The following is a 16200-nucleotide window of genomic DNA, read 5'->3' on the forward strand; positions in this document are numbered from 1 at the left end:
TGCCATATCCTACTTCAGGGCATCTTTCTGACCCAGGGATTGAACTCCTGCAATGGCAGGTGGATTCTCTACCACTGTTCCACCTGGGGCATTCCAAGTAGATGTTTGGAAATGTGAGCTTAAAACTCATAATGATATTTAGAATGAAATGATAGATTCAACAATTAAAGTTTGTAGATGGTACTTGAAGTAATAGGAACTGAAGAGTGTGAATGAGAAAAGCAGGGAGACTGTGGGAAGAGAGTAGGATGAAAACCTAGGGAATCCCAACCCATGGCAGTCCACAAAAGAAGGAAGTCTAAGAAACACATGGGAAATAGATGGAGATGTGAGAAGAAAACTAAGAAAGTTGCTAGGAAAGGAAAAAGAGAAATGAGGGAGGAAGAGTGAGTCACCATGTCAAATTCAAAGATCATTTGAGATGAGGTTATAATAGATGTTTCAAAGTTTTTCAAAGAAGCAATTTCAAATTGCTTGGTGGAGGCAGATACCAGAGTGAAGGATGAAGACTGAATGGAAACCAAGGAAGCAGAAGCAGTAAATATGTTCAGCTATCTCAAAAATTTTGACTATGAGGTCATAATATTGAGAGTGATTATGATTCAGCGAGGTTCAATAAGCAGAAAGTAAAAGCATCCAAAATAGAGACTAGTGCTGAGTAGGTACTTAACATTTACTATTTGTATGTATTCAACATTTATTTAACAAACATTTATTGGGTGTTTACCAAATTCCAGGCATTGTTCTTAGCCACAGGGATACAATAATGAATGAAAACTGATGTGACCTTGACCTCAAAGCATTTATGATCAATAGTGTCTACGTAGAAGGGAAGACAAGGTAGCTCAGATGGTAAAGCGTTTGCCTAAAATGCGGGAGACCTGGGTTCAATACCTGGGTCGGGAAGATCCCCTGGAGAAGGAAATGGCAACCCACTCCAGTACTCTTGCCTAAAGAATCCCATGGATGGAGGACCCTGGTGGGCTACAGTCCGTGGGGTCGCAAAGAGTCGGACACAACTGAGCGACTTCACTCACTCACTCACAAAGTAAATAGAAAGCAGTTTGAATGAACTGTATATGAATGAGGGTTCCATGTGGCAAGGACAGATGAGACTATATATAAGCAGTCAATGTGTTTTCCTAGACGTGAGGGTGAAGCCCAACTAGAAAAGAATTATTAAAAACAAAACAAAACAAAACTCACTGGGAACTCTCCATGGTCCTGACCTGGGCTTATGTATGTCTTCCTTGCATGCAAGGGAATCTGGCTTATCTTTCACTGGATCTTACCAAATGCAGCAGTAACCCTATTGATCTTGTGGCCTGCCTGCAGCCAAAAGGCTTCTAGTTTGCCTGATCTATTCCAGACTTGAATAAAGTCATGTGTGAAAAACACAGGGGCGGCACAATTGAAGAGTGAAAGGAATGCTAACTTTGGGATCAGAGAAACTTGATTTCAAGTCCTGGTTTGCTGGGAGCCAGCGAGGGAAATCCTACCCATGGCAAAGGTCAATTGGGGAAGAGGCCTGACGGGCAAAGGCTAATCAGGACTCGAGGAACCCCCTGGACTTACCCGAGCATCTACCCCAAAGAAAACCGGAGTCTGACTGCCTTACTATCTTACGTCTCTTACCAAGTCCTCCAATACTTACGGAGGCTTCCCCCCAACCACCTTTCTCTGAAAACATTAATTCAGAGCGGTAGTTAAAAAGTTCTCCTCGGCTTAATAGGAGTGTTCCAATCCAAACCCCTCTGATAGCTTTCTAACTTGCCTGACAAGTTTGTCCGGGCTCTTACACCTATGAATGTGACTGTTTACAGCCTCCTAGCCATGTAAGGACAGAAAGCCTAATATTCTAAAATACAGGAATCTGTTGAAGAAGTTAAAATCATTAGAATAGTACTAAAAAATATTTCATTGTTGAATCAATGCTTGCTTCAAAGTTTCCATATTTTATATTGTATCCGTGGAAATATATTAATCACATATAGAGAAAATAAGTAGTAGCCTTTGATTTAATCACATCAGATCTTAAGTTAATAAATTCCTTTCTTGTAACTCACTACACCCTTGCCTTATAGGAATGTAACCTTGTCATGTGTCTTTGGAGAATAGCGCCTGACTTTAGGAAAATCACCTTGAAAGAATATAAGCCTTTTTCTAGCTAACTAACCTTTGTTAGGAGAGAGGGCCATAAACTGTTAGCCGGCCTCCTGGCCAGAAGATGATGTAAACCACCTAAAACTTTTGTATATCATGAGACATACCAAAATAAGCCCTGATCCTGATAAGGGTCAAGATTGCTGACCCCGCATGATTCTGTCATGACTCTATACCTCCCTTTCTCTATTTTTTATGTGCACAACTTAGGGTATAAAAGCAGCACTGGAAAATAAAGTTTGGGGCCTTTCTCACTGAAGCTTGGTCTCCCCGTGTCGTTCTTTCTCTTTTTCCATCCTTTTCTCTATTCTCCTTTTTCTGGTTGAGATCCTTGGAGCTCTGGGCCCTCTGCGTTTACTTATCTGCCTGGGCTTCTAAGACCCACTTGAGGGGGTGCCCTGGTGGGGTGCCTCCAGTGATTTGAGAGGGCGCCTGCGGCCTATGTAAACAGAGCAAACCCCGTGCTGGGGTTTTATTGGTTTCCTGCGTAAACCAAGGAATTATCAGCCCCTGTCTCTCTCTCTCTCTCTCTCACTGACGCCGACGCCATTCATCCCGAGGATACCCTGGATCCATATGGAGGCAGGTCCCCGATACTGGTTCTTCCTTTCCCTAGTTGTGTGGCCTGAAACAGCTCACTTTATCTCTTTGAAGCTCAAATTCTTCATCTGTAAATGAGAAGTATAATTATTGCCCATCATAGTTCATTACTGAGGGCTTGTGGCTCCCAAAATGAAAATAATATCACATAATCAAAATCTCTTTATTAGGAAGAATCATAAAGGCCTTATGATCCAACCACAATGTATATGAAAGCACCTTGGAAAGAATGATAAAAGGTAAATAAATTATCCCTAAGTTTTTACTCATTCTCATTGAAAATCATAAGTTTAAATGGGAAACACATTAGAAAAATTTAAATTGTGCTATTCATTTATTTATTTTAAAGATATATTTGGTTATATTGTTAATCATGCTTCTAAAACATTAGCAAATGGACCATACTGTTGTTTGTAAAGTTCTTAAAAGTCATCAACAACATGCACATCGGCTTCTTAAATAATTTTTGATTTGGCTTATCTAGAATGAGAGATGATGAGCATTGATTCCAAGAGAGAATCACTAAAGATGTGCTTATACTGTTTAAAATTTATAAGATCAAAGGAATATAGCGAAGTGATTTATGACAAAGTTTATGTTGAAGTCTCCATGGAGCTGAAGTTTGAGCATAATTGCTTTGTGAGCAAGAATCTTTAAGAAGTCACAGAAAACAGTGGTGAAAAGTATCAGTTCTGCAAACACAAAAGCCTAGGTCCAAATCACAAACCTATGACTTACTTAACCTCTCTCTACCTCAGCTTCTTAAACTGTATATTAAGAATGATAGTAATAATATCTACTTCACCGAGTTATTGTAAATATTATGTGGCTGTAAAGTATTTAAAACAGTCGCTGGCTCATAGAGAGCACTCAACTAATGATAGTTGCTGTTTTTATTTTGGAGGTTATGTTAGCTGTAAGAAAGATGATAATATCAGAGTTCACTTGAGTCTTAAACATCATTTAACGCTACTTCAAACCAATAATTTTTAAAATGTGGAATTTGAGTCATAGAGAAGGGAAATTATTTCTGTCAGGTCATGTAGAAAGCTCATAACAGGACTCTAAGTAGAATTCGGTCATCCTAGCTCCCAATTCTGGGCTCCTTCCTACCTCTTCACTAGCCACGTGACTCTGTTTCTATCACTTTCCTCTGATGTCTGTTACATTATGTCAGAAGAGAGGGACAGACTCTATCTTAATTAAAACCCATATTGTTAGTTTTCATCTCTCCTACTGCATTGTGAGCTCTTTATAAGAAAGGACTGTATCTTATTTCTATCAGATTATGTAGCAACTGGCAGAGTGGTATAAATATAAGTATTAACTGATTATTTATTATTATTATTCAATATAAGAAAAAATCAGATAGCAGCCATGCTCTGTAGTAAGTAAATGGAATCAGTTCAATAATAAGTTACCTCAAGAGGTTTGTTAGAGATTAGGTTTGTTAAATAGGAAAAGGATTGAACTCAGTGTTAGAGAATCTGGGTTCTAAGCTTCAACCTGTTAATAACTGGATGAACTTAGGCTGGTGTCATTCAACACAGGGAGGATGAGGGAAATTTGAAAGGTATAAAATTGGAAAGAAAGGTTATAAGAGCTTTGAGATTCAGGCTAAAGAATTTTAATTTTATCCTTAAAACAAGGAAAACTGGGAGATGGATTTTAAGGAAGCCAGTGACATAATGTGGATAGTGTTTCAGAACTATCACTCTGACAACTATGCGAAGAGCAAATTAGAGGAAGAAAGCCTCATGGTTAGAAAAATTTCTTATTTTTAGGAGATTAAAATATTGATGCTTAGAGAAAAAAGTGAAGTAAAAGTAATTTGCTAAACATCAGTAGTAGAATCAAAATTCAAAATCTGGTCATGGTATGCCAACACCTGTATCTACCTACCACATTCCCTCAATACCTCTCAGATAAAGGGCTTAGTGAAAGGACATGTGAAAATCAGTGTCAAAGGTATCAACTTTCCAATAAGGTGAAATTTGATTACATGGATCTAATAATTATAAAGGGTATAACAAATTATTTACTGGTTTTTTTCAAAAGAATCACCAACTAACCAAATTAAAAGTTAAAAAGTTTCCAGATAATAACTTATGTATATATTTGTTAATAAAAAAAGATCCATATGTGTGAAGAAACATATACACACATTTGTATATAAGTCTGAGCATGCTGCTGCTAAGTCGCTTCAGTCGTGTCCGACTCTGTGCAACCCCACAGACGTCAGCCCACCAGGCTCCCCCATCCCTGGGATTCTCCAGGCAAGAACACTGGAGTGGGTTGCATACCTGTAAGTTAAATCAGATACAAATTTACTCTCAGATGCTTAAATTTTGAATATCAATGGTTTGGTAGAAAAATCTCTAAAATCAGTAACTTTGGCTCATATTCTGTTTCAACTTCTTACCAGCTATGTATTTTGTAACATGTTCTCCATATCTTAGAGTCTCTATTTCCTCATCTGTAAAATGGGAATAATTATGGGGTTTCTGTGGAGATCATATGACATATGCAAACAAGCTTTGTGATGAGCCTCAGACAAATGTAACAATATAACATTTAAGAGTCCAGGCTCTGGAGTAGGGCTTAGTCCTAATTCTGCTAGTTATTAACTATGACACTTTGGGAAAGTCATTGAGCTTCTCTGAGCTCCAATTTCTTCATATTAAAAAAATGAACTTTTATAATAGTTTTACCTGATAAGATTACATATATGTATATATATTATAGAGAGTTAATATCTATCTATAAATGCATAGAGAGAGGAAGAGAGAAAGACACGGTACATGTATCAGTCAATATAGTTAAACACATGGCCTGGCATAGAATATGCACTCTGTATGTTATTATAATTTTTATCACATGGGCATGGAAGGCAGTTAATTCATACTCAGTTGCAAAAATGGCACACAAAAAAAGAAAAAAAAATGTGAAAACACATTAAAGAAAATGAATGTGATTTTTGCAATAATGAAAATGAAAAGACCAGAAGAATCAGAGAAAGTTCACTCACCCGGTGAACTAAACTACTAATACTCTTGCCTACAGTGTTATGTGTTCTGGTCCATGAAACACACATGATGCAGGCATGTGGTACAATTGACAATATCCCTTTAGGCCTAAGGAAAAACAAGTGATACAGACTGTGACCAGAGAAAGCATCTGAGGAGACACTGTGAACTGAAGAAGAATGCCCCAGGAATTCTGTAGCAGAAAAAACAAAAACAAACTGGGTGAATTTTAGCACTAGAGTAACCAAATGGTTCATTAAACTGAAAAGACAGAGAAAAAGCATGATCAGATGCAGGAAGAGAGAGGTGGAAGAGTAGCAGGCTCAGTCAAAACCTACAGCTTCCCTGCTGTGTAGTCTCTCTTTGCTATACCAGAAGGGAGTTCTGAATAAGAAAAACAAAACAAAAAACTCCACCTGATGGAGAAAGTATTTCCGTATAAGGGAGAGGGAGAAGTTGGGTCATCTGCAAAGTTGGGTTCATCTGCAAAGACTGCAAGAAATTAGGGAGGATTTGGGAGAATGGTTAACTAGTCCAGTTTTAAGAGAGTTCAGTTCAATTCAGTTCAGTTCAGTCGCTCAGTCGTGTCCGACTCTCTGCAACCCCATGAATCACAGCACGCCAGGCCTCCCTGTCCATCACCAACTCCCGGAGTTCACTCAAACTCATGTCCACAGAGTCGGTGATGCCATCCAGCCATCTCATTCTCCGTCGTCCCCTTCTCCTCCCGCCCCTAACCTTTCCCAGCATCAGAGTCTTTTCCAGTGAGTTAACTCTTCGCATGAGGTGGCCAAAGTATTGCAGTTTCAGCTTTAGCATCAGTCCTTCCAATGAACACCCAGGATCGATCTCCCTTAGAATGGACTGGTTGGATCTCCTTGCGGTACAAGGGACTCTCAAGAGTCTTCTCCAACACCACAGTTCAAAAGCATCAATTCTTTGGCGATCAGCTTTCTTCACAGTAGAGAAATATAAAATGGCATAGAATAAAATATAACAGTGTATGATATCTTCTAAGAATTTCTGGAGGAAGGAAACAAGAAAACAAAGGTGGTCTTGTAACCTTAAGCTGTGTTCAACTCTTTGCAACTTTGTAATTCATTGGGATGATGTATCTTAGGTTAATATTAATTGCTTTTTATGAATGCTTACATAGCTGGGTTTTGGATTTGACATTAAAAGTGAAAGTGAAGTAGCTCAGTCGTGTCTGACTCTTTGCGACCCCATGGACTGTAGCCTACCAGGTTCCTCCATCCATGGGATTTTCCAGGCAAGAATACTGGAGTTGCCATTTCCTTCTCCTTTTCCTTTTGACATGAAATCAACTATAAAATCCATCTTGCCAGAGAAAGTAACTCATGTAGTGTGTAGTTTAAATCGATGCAAAAGAGGAACTCTATGGATGGTTTAGATTCTAAAGTTAGAATTATGCATTTCACTTTAACTTCCTAAATGTGTCCTCTGGATGACATGTCTTGTATGCTTGCTTAGTCACTTCAGTCGTGTTTGACTCTTTGTGACCCTATGGACTGTAGCCCACCAGGCTCCTCTGTCCATGGGATTCTATAGGCGAGAATGCTGGTGTGGGTTGCCATGACCTCCTCCAGGGTATCTTCCAGACCAAGGGATCAAACCCGCCTCTCTTGTGTCTGCTGCATTGCAGGCAGATTCTTTACCACTGAGCCACTGGGGAAGCCCCTTTAAATGTAATACAATAAGGCTATTCCAAGACTTCCCCTGGACTAACTTCTTCCCTGTCTAGTCTAGCAAGATTCTAGGTTCATATCCTTTGCGTAGCTCCATTGTTTAATTTCTAAAATTCTGCCTTCTCCTTCCCCTTCCTTATCCAAGCCAAGGCCAACCTGGTACCAGAAATCAGTCTTTAGTATTCTAAAACAGTATCCTCTTTAGCACAAATGAGAGTCAGCAAATACCTCCCAAGAACTGTCAGTCTTTTCTCTTGAGTCTGAACTATTTCACCACAATTAAAAGGTTCATGTTCATTTGCCCAGATCAGAGTGCTAGTGTTTGTCCATTTTCACACATTTCATTGTTACCCTACCTCCTAATCTGAGGTATTGACTAAACATGCAGGTTCCTAGACCTCACTCCAGAACTGTTAAGGAGGGGGCCTTGGAATTTGTATGTTTAATAAGTACCCCCAATGATTCTTTACTTCCCTGGTGGCTCAGACAGTAAGGAATCTGCCTGCAATGCTGGACACCTGGGTTTGATCCCTGGGTGGGGAAGATCCCCTGGAGAAGGGAATGACAACCCACCCTAGTATCCTTGCCTGGGAAATCCCATGGACAGAGGAGCTTGGTGGGCTACAGTCCATAGGACCACAAAGAGTTCGACATGACTGAGCACCTAATTCAAACAATTCTCATGCTCAGACAAATTTGGGAATCACTGTTCCACTTAACAGCTTCTTCTCAGGAACAGATAATTATTACACTAATCCACCCTAGATCTTTGCCTTAACTTCTAATGACTTGTCCTTATTTACACTGTAAGAGTACCTAGGGATGGAAAACAAATTGTTATTGTATAATACATATTCTATACAAATACATGTTAGATATGTCTCCATAGGTCTTTCCTACTTTTACATTTTAGGATTTGAATGATAAGAGATTTATTTTAAATTAGAATATAGGTCAGTGGCCCAATAGCACACAACCTTGCTTTTTGACAAGCTAAACCTTCTTGGCTATATCCTCACCTGTCACTTTCACAACAATCTGAGCTTAGAAGCTGGAGGTAGAAAGAACATTGGATTTATCATTAATTAATGTAGACTCTGCCACAAGTTGGCTGTACAGCCTTGATCAAGTCACTTTACCTCAGTTATCCTCAGTCCTTCTTCCAAAAAAATGGAATTAAAAATAAGTATTTTACAAGTTGGACTTAGGAGATATTTAAGCGAGAAGATGAAAAGCACTAACCAAAATGTTTATACACACACACACACACACACACACGGTTATAAGGAAGATAGGGCTTCCCTAGAGCACAGCTGGTAAAGAACCTACTTGCAATGCACGAGACCCCGGTTCAATTCCTGGGTTGGGAGGATCCCCTGGAGGAGGGATAGTCTACCCACCCCAACATTCATAGGCTTTCCTGGTGACCCAGATGGTAAAGAATCTGCTGGCAATGCGGGAGACCTGGGTTTGATCTCTGGGTTGGGAAGATCCCCTGGAGGAGGGCATGGCAACCCACTTCAGTATTCCTAGCTTGAAAATCCCCATGGACAGAGGTGCCTGGCAAGCTACAGTCCTTGGGGTCACAAAGAGTCTGACACGACTGAGTGACTAAGCATAGCACATAAGGAAGACATCAAAAGGATTAATAATAAAGCAATAATATAAATCAATTAATCAAATATATTATTAGTTCTGCAAATATTTGATAAAAATTTTATGTGCAAAGCACTGTGCCAAGAGCTGTTGTTATAGTAATGAACAAGATAAAGGAGCTCATATTATACGTGAAAAGAATATTGTGTGAATAATTTAAAAATATCTGGTTATGCGATATGTGCTTTTAATGTATAAGACAATATGAGAACATATAAAAATAGCACAACAAAAACTCAGACTCAATCAGTAGGGTTGTGGGTAACTTCCTTGGAGATGGTTGATGGTTGAGCTAAAATACAAAGCCTTTTAAAGTAAGGGATGGATCATATGGCAGTTCTATTTCCAGTTTTTTGAGGAATCTCCACACTGTTCTCCATAGTGGCTGTACTAGTGGGGATGACATGGAGGGAGGATATGGGGAAGAGGGAGGTGGGAGGGGGGTTCAAGAAAGAGAACACATGTACACCTGGGGCGGATTCATGTCAATGTGTGGCAAAACCAACCAATACATTAATGTAAGGTAATTTGCCTCCAATAAAATAGATTTTTAAAAATAAATAAATAAAATAAATAATAAACAAATAAAAAATAAAATGTTGAATTCTATGATAAAAAAATAAATAAATAAAGTAAGGGATGGGTCGTGTACTTAAACCAAAGAGAACCATCTGCATTCCTTCCTGAGCCTAAAAAGCATACGCTTCATTCAAGGGACTGAATAAGGACTACTGAGTGGTGTGCTAAGATCATGGAGGGGAGAGGTGTGAGCTAAATTTAGACACAGGCGAGGGCTAGTTCATTAATGGCATTACAGATTTTGTTCAGGAACTCTGTCTTTGCTCAAAGTATAATGGGAGAGGACTTTAAGCAAGGAAATGGCACTATAAGACTTAAAAAAATTTAAATATCATTGTGGCTTTATTATAGATAGCAGGAGATGAGGGAAGATAAAATTAGGAGACTATTAGACTAGTCCCAGGTGAGAGATGCCTTTGAACTGTGGTGCTGGAGAAGACTCTTAAGAGTCCATTGGACAGCAAGGAGATCAAACCAGTCACTCTTAAGGGAAATCAACCCTGAATACTCATTGGGAGGACTGACACTGAAGCTGAAGTTCCAATATTTTAGTCATCTGATGCAAACAGCTGACTCATTGGAAAAGTCCCTGATGCTGGGTAAGATTGAGGGCAGAAGGAGAAGAGGGTGTCAGAGGACGAGCTGGCTGGCTGGATGGCATCGCCAGCGCAATGGATGGGAACTTGGGTGAGCGTCAGGAGATGGTGAGCGACAGAGAGGCCTGGTGTGCTGCAGTCCATGGAGTCTCAGGGTCAGACATGACTGGCAACTGAGCAACAGCTACAGGGGAGAGATGAGATGACTTTGATCAGAAAGGGGGTGCTAAAGACAGGATGAATTTGAGAAGGAACAGCAGGCTAAACACAGTACAGGTTTGTAATTGGATGAATGGATGTTCCTCTTTGTTCTACTAACACAATACACAAAAATAGCAGTATAGTAATGTTTTACACTTACAGTATCCTTCCAGGTGAACAGTTTCTTTATTCCACCATCAGGAACGTGTGGTCTACTATACAAAAAACAATGTATTTAGAGCTCTGGTTGTCAGAAGTCAACTGTAACATAGGTTCTACCTTTAAGAAGTTCATGATCTTATACAGGGGATACAGTATTCCTGCAATTTTGACAATGATTCTGTAATGTAGGTAATATATTTCCCACTTTACAGCAACAAATATTGAAACCTCAACAGCTTGTTAAACGTGTCGCAGATAAGGTAAGGCAGGGACTTCCACCCTAGTTCTCTCTCATGATTTACCAGTGCTTTGATTGGTCTCAGAATGAAAAAGGATGCTCTCCAGATCCCTGATGATCCCTTCTGGGATGCACCAATGCTCTCCAAAGGCATCTATCTAATAAACAAAATCTCAAGCAGTCCCTTTGGGAGGTATTACATTTCAGTTGTACGTCAGCAGCACTTTGTGTGATCTATTTGTCCAAAAGAACAAAATAAATAGAGTAAACCCTTTCCCTTAGGGTTCAAATCCCTGCCCGAGTGACTATAAGTTTAGATGATAATTCTATGAACCATAAATGGTTACTCAGAAAAATAACGTAGCTTTAAATTCTATCATTGAAGCAAGAGGTGGAATGGGGAATAACAAGCCCACCCCACAGGGCCCAGGCTTAGGAGGAGATAGGGGCCATGCATAAGTGATATAAAACCTTGCCATGAAAACCTTGCTATTCAAGTGTGGTTCTTGGACTGGCAGCATCAGCATCACATGAAAGTTTATCAGAAATAGAGACTGATTCTCATGGCAGACTGACCAAATCAGAATCTGCATTTTAACAAGATTCCCTGATAATTTGTATATACAATGAAGCTTGAGAAGTACAGACAAAAAAGTATACCCAAAGGAAATCTCACCTTTGGTAGCCCAAATGACCAAATTCTATCAGTAATACAAGTATTCTTTCTATTTATTAAAGTTTTGGTCTTCTTGGAGTCTTTTGTAAAAATGAAAATCTCTCTGATTTTGAAACAGACTAACAGTGATGAAAAGGCATGCTATATGGAGTCAGATATATCTGGGTTGGCATCCCAGCTCTAAATCAAAGGAATGAGTTTTGGCATGTTGCTGAGATTCACTGAGACTCAGTTTGCCTCACTCCAAAATAAGGAAAATAAACTAATTTTGTCAAATCTAAAATAGTGGGGCTAGGACAAAAAAAAAGTAGTGGATACTAAAGTTCACTGTATTTATTTTAATAAAATGCAATTACTGTTGCTTCTATTATTATCAAGAATAATTATATTTTTTCACTCATTCATCCAACCAGTCCAACAGCTGTATAATGAGAACCTACTCTGTAACACATCCTGCCCTATGTGATAGAGATAAAGATGTGAAGAAAATAGCCGCTCATGCTTTCAAAGAGTTCTCATGATTGTAGTGAAGAAAATAAGACAATATTTAATTACCAACGTCCTAAAAGAGGGACAAAGCAATGTTAGAACACAGATCTCTCAGAATTTAGGTCACAGAATCATAAATTCTCACCATCATAAATTCCAAGAATGTGGTATGTTTTGATGAAACACACAAGAAGTCTATAGCCAGACAGGCTGGTTGGAATACTGATTGTACCACTTCACCCCATAAGCCAAAACCCTAAATCTTTCTAAGCCTTAGTGTTCTTGTTTGTAGCAACATCTATATGACCGAACTTAACTGAGCATAAAAGATGTGAAAAGGCTAAGTAAACTAAGTTTTTGGCCATTCATTCAAACATTCAAATGCCTACTCTGTCAAGGCTACAGTAGTCTCCCTGGGAATATAAGGATGAGGAACATTCCATTGCTGTCCTCAAGGAGCTTTCAGTCAAGTACAAAGTTTTAATAAAATGCTCAAGGGGGAAAGCCTAAGGTATGTGTGATGGAATAAGAGAAGAATAATACCTTATTTGGAGGGGCTTGGATGGGGAGGCTCAGAAGAGCCAATTTTGAAAAATGTACTGCCTAATTTTAAATGTTTTCAATGTTTGGTATCAAGAATAAAGAAAATTTGCAAGAGAAGAAAAAGAAGAAATGTATTGAGCAAGAAGAAGGAGTATTTTGAGTTAACAATGTCCAATAAGGCAAAATGAACACTAATAATAATAAATTGCTAATGTTTATTGAACACTTATTAAGAGCCAGGCATAATGTTAAATGCTTTATATACTTTGACACATTAATTCTACCTGTATTGGTTTACTGTTGTGGTCTTGCCTGGAAATTTATGATACTCTCCCATCTTTTGACTCCTTCTGCTATCTTCCAACCACTAAATACTAGATTTGTCTGCCAAGTTTCAAGATAAACACTATTGGTCCTATTTTAACTTACTTCCCTCCTGCCTTTCCCATAAGTACTTTTTGACGCCCACCCCACCTCCAGCTCTATCGATATGGATTCCATATTTAGATGTACTATTCATTTTTCTCATATTTAAAAATGGTCCAAGAAATGTGTCTTTCAGTGCAGTAATTCCTGTTTTAAAATCCCTAGTTGAGCCAAGAACTCTATTTCCTCTTTAGAGAGATTCTTATGCAGATAAGAGTTTAGACTTAAGCAACACACAGACATTTATAAAATCTAAGAGCTCTAGGGCATACCAGAGCCTTACATTGCTATCCCAGCTCCAACAGTGTAGATGGAGGTACAAGAGATGATTAGATTTTGATTCAAACAATTTTTATATAAACTTTTGTTCATGGGCTCACAGAAAAAACATCCCTGGATATAACAATAGAAAATGTTGCTGTCAATGAAGGGAAAGGCACCAAACTGTCCCTCTCTACACATCCTTAAAATATATGATAAAATGTGTGGTTTCAGTGTCTTCACAAATAAATGAAGATATGATTTTCAGGGAAATTTATTTCTAAGTTCTTTTTCTTTTTTTGAGTAAAGTTCTTAACTAGGTCATTCTGGCTGCTTGACTTTCAACTAGCTTCAAAAAAATACTTCTTTGATTTTGAAAATTGGGCAATGAATATTTTATCAGAACAATTGAATTAGGATGTATCCATGTGATCCAGAACTGCTGCTAACCTCAGAATGAGAGATGATCAAAAGTCTTGTGCCTCTCATCTAAATGTAAGATCTAGATATAAGTCTTTTGAGTTGTTAAGTTCTCTAATCATACACCGTGCTATTTCATGTCTTCTTGTTTTTGCTCATGTCCTCTCACCTACGTCAAACCTCACCCTCCTCTTCTTCACCTGCTGTTGCTAAGTCGCTTCAGTCATGTCCGACTCCGTGCGACCCCATAGACGGCAGCCGACCAGGCTCCGCCGTCCCTGGGATTCTCCAGGCAAGAACACTGGAGTGGGTTGCCATTTCCTTCTCCAATGTGTGAAAGTGAAAAGTGAAAGTGAAGTCGCTCAGTGACTTACTCTTAAATAGTCTTCAAAAGTCAGTTCAAGTGGCACATCCTCTAGGAAGCCATTCTTGATTCCCACCTCTATCCACATTCTACAAGACTAAGTTAAGAATTCATATTCTTCCCATAATCCTTGTGTTGAATTCTGTCACAGCACAAATGGTCCTATATTATTACTGTTCCAAAGACAATGTGTTAACCAAAATGTGATATGTGCTCACCAAACTCCAATTCCTTTTCCTCCCAGGCACACATTATCAGACTATATTTCTTAGCCTTCCATAGGCTGGACCTATCCAATCTGTTGGGTTGGACCACAGATTGGGTCTAGCAAAGGAAGTGCGCCTGGAAGAAATGTTTACTTCTTCCAAGCCCAGTCTTCCACACACTTTCTCTTCCCTCATCTGCCAGTTAGATGCAAATATCTGGGTCCCCAGTTAACTGTGAGGCTGAGTTCCTTTACTAACCCACATAGCTTATAATTAAATGAGAAGTAAACTTTTATATTAAGCTACTGAGTGTTATTAAGCTATTGGAGTTTTTGTTGTGGCTTATACTGACTAATAGAATAATCAGATGTTTATTTGTCTGTTTTACCTTCAGACGATGAACTTCTTGAAGTCAGTGTCAGTGTTTTATTCATCTCTGTCTCAATAAAATTTAGCAGCAGCAACAGAGACTAAGTACTCAGGAATTAAATGTTTATTCCCTGGGATATTTCTCATAATTACTTTTCCTTACTTCTTCAATGACATAATTTTCTAAGTTTTGGTTTCTCTTTTATTTAATAGGACTTGAGAGTCCCTTGGACTGCAAGGAGATCCAACCAGTCCATTCTAAAGGAGATCAATCCTGGGTGTTCATTGGACGGACTGATGCTAAAGCTGAAGCTCCAATACTTTGGCCACCTCATGCGACGAGTTGACTCACTGGAAAAGACTCTGATGCTAGGAGGGATTGGGGGCGGGAAGAGAAGGGGACGACAGAGAATGAGATGGCTGGATGGCATCACCGACTCGATGGACATGAGTTTGAATGAACTCTGGGAGTTGGTGACGAACAGGAAGGCCTGGCGTGCTGTGATTCATGGGGTTGCAAAGAGTCGGACATGACTGAGTGACGGAACTGAACTGAAGCCAAGTATCTAGATCTGAATAAACAGGATATAAGTTTTCTGGAACTTGCTGAAGCCCAGGTTTCCCAAGTCAGGCATGAGAAGATGAGGGAACATAATAGCCATGAATTATGTGAAGATCAACAACTTTCACACTAGAAATCAAATTAGTAGAAAAGATACTCACACTAACTTATCAGGGTAACTTATGTACTCATTTCAAACATAATTCAGTATTAAAACTCACAGCCAAGTTCTCTAGCTCATTAATAAATAAAATAATTAGATTGGAAAAATCCCTGATGTCAATGAGAAATAACTTTCAATATTTAAAGTACTGGTAATGGTTAATGCCAGTCTGCATCTCAAGATCTTTTCTCTGCGTCTTTTTTCTGATCTATTCTATACCCTAGGGGGTACCAGTATGAAATACAGCCCCAGCAACGCATTCCTTGGTCTGCCAAAGGGCCTGAATCCCAGAACGAAATGCTTGGACTCTGCTTATAGGTAGATATGACCCAAACAATGCCATTTTTAAAGATCCTAGGAGAAACAAGATCTACATAAGATATATACCCAACCTGTTTCTAACAATTTAGCAATTCATGAAATATAAACTTCATATTTGAGTTTATGAGAAAAAATAAAACAGTTTAAAAAGATAAGGCCAAATTCTTCACTTAAAGAATGATAAATCCTAGATTTTCCCCCTTCCACCTCTCTTAGAGAGGACCCTTACCAAGAGGTAGCCCTTATTAAGAAAGCAACATTATTCATATCGCAGGCAGACCCAGAGTGCTCTGCTTTGTCCTGATATAAAAGAGAAACCAAAAATTACCAGTAATTTCACTGGGGGACTAAGGAAAAGTAATTGTGAGAAATATCTCAGGCAGTCCAGTGAATAATTATTGCACACAACTGACTAAAGCTTGAAATTTAGGGTATTTATTTTAATTGAACATCTGAAATGTTGTATTTATACA

At 38.8% G+C, this 16200-nt stretch overlaps 1 protein-coding gene across 1 annotated transcript in view; it reads right to left on the minus strand.

Moving 5' to 3' along the window:
* Positions 1-16200, minus strand: part of AGBL4 (AGBL carboxypeptidase 4) — a 1400873-nt gene that overhangs the window by 980509 nt on the left and 404164 nt on the right. The gene's annotated exons all lie outside the window — the stretch shown is intronic.

Source organism: Moschus berezovskii, chromosome 4, assembly GCF_049115385.1.
Source record: "Moschus berezovskii isolate FMDL1 chromosome 4, NW_MosBer_1.0, whole genome shotgun sequence".
NCBI classification, from domain to species: Eukaryota; Metazoa; Chordata; class Mammalia; order Artiodactyla; family Moschidae; genus Moschus; species Moschus berezovskii.